Here is a 4,210-nt window from a genome sequence, read left to right as displayed (position 1 = left end):
ACTTGTTAATATGCATTTAAGGTTCCTCTATGTCTTTTCGTGGCTTAATATTTCGTTTCTTTTTAGTGCTGAATAACATTCCATTGTCTGGATATGCCACAACTTATTTATTCATTCACCTACTGAAGGACATCTTGGTGGCTTCTAAGTTTTGGCAGTTATAAATCAAGCTGCTATAAACATCTGTTCATAAGTTTTTGTGTGGACATAAGTTTTCAGCTCCTTTGGGTAGATATCATGGAGTGTGATTGCTGGATCATATGGTAAGAGTATGTTTAGTTTTGTAAGAAACTGCCAAAGTGTCTTCCAAAGTGGTTGTACCATTTTGCATTCCCACCAGCAATGAAAAAGAGTTCCTGTTGTTCCACATCCTTGCTAGCATTTTATATTTTCAGTGTTCAAGAGTTTGACCATTCAAATAGATGTGTAGTGGTATCTCTGTTGTTTCAATTTGCATTTCCCTGATGACATATGTGGAGCATCTTTTTGTATACTTGTTTGCCATCTGTATATTTTCCTTGGTGGGTGTCAAAGTCTTTGGTCCATTTTTTAATTTGGTCGTTTGTTTCTTTATTGTTGCACTTTGTGAATTCTTTTTATATTTTAATCCTTTATCAGATGTGGCTTTTGCAAATATTTTCTCTTTGTGGCTTGTTTTGTCATTCTTATTTTTTTTTAATTATTGTAATAGAGATGGGGTCTCATTATGTTGCGCAGGCTGGTCCTGAACTCCTGGCCTCAAATAATCCTCTCACCGTGGCCTCCCAAAGTGCTAGGATTACAGGCGTGAGCCACTATGCCTGGCTTATTCTGTTGATAGTGTCTTTCACCGAGCAGAAGTTTTAAATTTTGAAGAAGTCCAATTTAGCAATTATTTGTTTCATGGATCATGACTTCGGTGTTGTTTTTAAAGAGTCATTGTCATACCCGAGGTCATGTAGGTTTTCTCCTATGTTATCTTCTGGGAGTTTTATAGTTTTGCATTTTACATTGAGGTCTATGATCCCTATTGAGTTAATTTTTGGTAGGAGTGTAAAGTCTGTATCTAGATTAATTTTTTTGCATGTGGATGTTCAGTTGTTCTAGCATCACCTGAAGATTTTCACAGTTCCACCCCTACTAAACCTCAGACCTCAGGGACGACTTTTCCAAAACATTCTTTCTTATGCCTCTCTCATCTCACTGAATTGGTCTCTTGGCAAATTGCAAACTCCTTAGAGCACTGTATCAGGAGCAGGGCCAGACCAGCTCAGCATGGCAGAAAGCCTGAAATTATTAGCACAAATCCCCGTGTGATAGGTAGTAGTTTGTTGCCTGTATTCCGCAAAGTTGAGAACAGAGATTAAGGGACTTACTCAGGATCAGAAAAGTCTTCTATTTCAAACCTAAGATTAGTCTGTCTGATTAACTAATTGCAATCCATCTGTCACCTAGAAGAGAGTAGGGCTTTTCAGGAGGAGACCATCTGGCTGGCTGCTTCACTGATTGGCAATTTGTTGATACAGACACCACAGATCTGATCCTCAGCTTTACAGATCCAATAACTACTGGGCCCTGTGCTCAAGGAGATTAAACTAGAAAGGATCAATTCATCATAGCCAAACTTGTAAGAGACTGATGTGTAAATCAGTTTGTCAGATTATTTATAATAGGAAGTATTTCTCACACGTAAGAACCCGTAAACTCTTGAATATGTCCCAATTTGAGAAACACTGCATTCAAACTTCCATTAGGAGACTTTAGTTTAGGTCACTTGATCAAAACAGTGATGAATGAAAATGCAGCATGGGCATTGATATTATGTGGCAGTACTCTGTAAAAAGGTGGCAACACTTGTGTTAAAAATTTTATATTATCTTTATTTTTTAAATTATACTTTAAGGTCTAGGGTACATGTGCACAACGTACAGGCTTGTTACATATGTATACATGTGCCGTGTTGGTGTGCTACACCCATTAACTCATCATTTACATTAGGTATATCTCCTAATGCTATCCCTCCCCCTTCCCTCCACCCCACGACAGGCCCTGGTGTGTCATGTTCCCCTTCCTGTGTCCAAGTGTTCTCATTGTTCAGTTCCCACCTATGAGTGAGAACATGCAGTCTTTGATTTTCTGTCCTTGTGATAGTTTGCTGAGAATGATGGTTTCCAGCTTCATCCATGTCCCTACAAAGGACATGAACTCATCCTTTTTCATAGCTGCATAGTATTCCATGGTGTATATGTGCCACGTTTTCTTAATCCAGTCTATCATTGATGGACATTTGGGTTGATTCTAAGTCTTTGCTATTGTGAATAGTGCTGCAATAAACATACATGTGTATGTCTTTATAGAAGCATGATTTATAATCCTTTGGGTATATACCCAGTAATGGGATAGCTGGGTCAAGTGGTATTTCTAGTTCTAGATCCTTGAGGAATCACTACACTGTCTTCCACAATGGTTGAACTAGTGTACAGTCCCACCAACAGTGTAAAAGTGTTCCTATTTCTCCACATCCTCTCCAGCACCTATTGTTTCCTGACTTTGTAATGGTTGCCATTCTAACTGGTGTGAGATGGTATCTCATTGTGGTTTTGATTTGCATTTCTCTGATGGCCAGTGATGATAAGCATTTTTTCATGTGTCTGTTGGCTGCATAAATGTCTTCTTTTGAGAAATGTCTGTTCATATCCTTTGCCCACTTTTTGATGGGGTGGTTTGTTTTTTTCTTGTAAATTTGTTTGAGTTCTTTGTAGATTCTGGATATTAGCCCTTTGTCAGATGAGTAGATTGCAAAAATTTTCTCCCATTCTGTAGGTTGCCTGTTCACGCTGATGGTAGTTTCTTTTGCTGTGCAGAAGCTCTTTAGTTTAATTAGATCCCATTTGTCAATTTTGGCTTTTGTTGCCATTGCTTTTGCTGTTTTAGACATGAAGTCCTTGCCCATGCCTATGTGCTGAATGGACATATTGCCTAGGTCTTCTTCTAGGGTTTTTATGGTTTTAGGTCTAACATTTAAGTCTTTAGTCTATCTTGAATTAATTTTTGTATAAGGTATAAGGGAGGGATCCAGTTTCAGCTTTCTACATATGGCTAACCAGTTTTCCCAGCACCATTTATTAAATAGGGAATCCTTTCCCCATTTCTTGTTTTTGTCAGGTTTGTCAAAGATCAGATGGTTGTAGATGTGTGGTATTATTTCTGAGGGCTCTGTGCTGTTCCATTGGTCTATATCTCTGTTTTGGTACCAGTACCATGCTGTTTTTGTTACTGTAGCCTTGTAGTATAGTTTGAAGTCAGTTAGCACGATGCCTCCAGCTTTGTTCTTTTGGTTTAGGATTGTCTTGGCAATGCGGGCTCTTTTTTGGTTCCATATGAACTTTAGTTTTTTCCAGTTCTGTGAAGAAAGTCATTGGTAGCTTGATGGGGATGGCACTGAATCTGTAAATTACCTTGGGCAGTATGGCCATTTTCACGATATTGATTCTTCTTATCCATGAGCATGGAATGTTCTTCCATTTTTTTGTGTCCTCTTTTATTTCGTTGATTTGTAGTGGTTTGTAGTTCTCCTTGAAGAGGTCCTTCACATCCCTTGTAAGCTGGATTCCTAGGTATTTTATTCTCTTTGAAGCAATTGTGAATGGGAGTTCACTCATGATTTGGCTCTCTGTTTGTCTGTTATTGATGTGTAAGAATGCTTGTGATTTTTACACATTGATTTTGTATCCTGAGACTTTGCTGAAGTTGCTTATCAGCTTAAGGAGATTTTGGGCTGAGACGATGAGGTTATATTATCTTTAAAATGAAAATGCCATGTTTAAAAATTCTTCTAAAGAATTCGTGGACCTCTGAAAATATTATTTAAGAATCGGATTTTAAAAACAATGCAATAAGACCAAAGCTTTCTTGAAAACTGTGGCTATTTATAGATAAGGATGCTCTAAAGCAAGTCCACTCAGGAAACTGAGTTGCAGATTAGAAGGTGAGTTGGTGGGAGTAGAAAAAGAACAAAGGGAGTTTGCTGTTCCCAGGGAATATGGTGCTCAGACAAGGGCAGTTACTTATCCTATCTGCATTTGTGGACAAGTATTTCTGTTTAAGATTCTACCAGTTTGGCCAGGCATGGTGGTGCACACCTATAATCCCAGCACTTTGGGAGGCTTAGGTGGGTGGATCACTTGAGCTCAAGGATTTGAGACCAGCCTGGGCAACATGGCAAAACCGC

Source organism: Colobus angolensis, unplaced genomic scaffold (assembly GCF_000951035.1).
Source record: "Colobus angolensis palliatus isolate OR3802 unplaced genomic scaffold, Cang.pa_1.0 Scaffold224, whole genome shotgun sequence".
In the NCBI taxonomy this organism is placed as follows: Eukaryota; Metazoa; Chordata; class Mammalia; order Primates; family Cercopithecidae; genus Colobus; species Colobus angolensis.
This window is presented reverse-complemented; position numbering follows the sequence as displayed.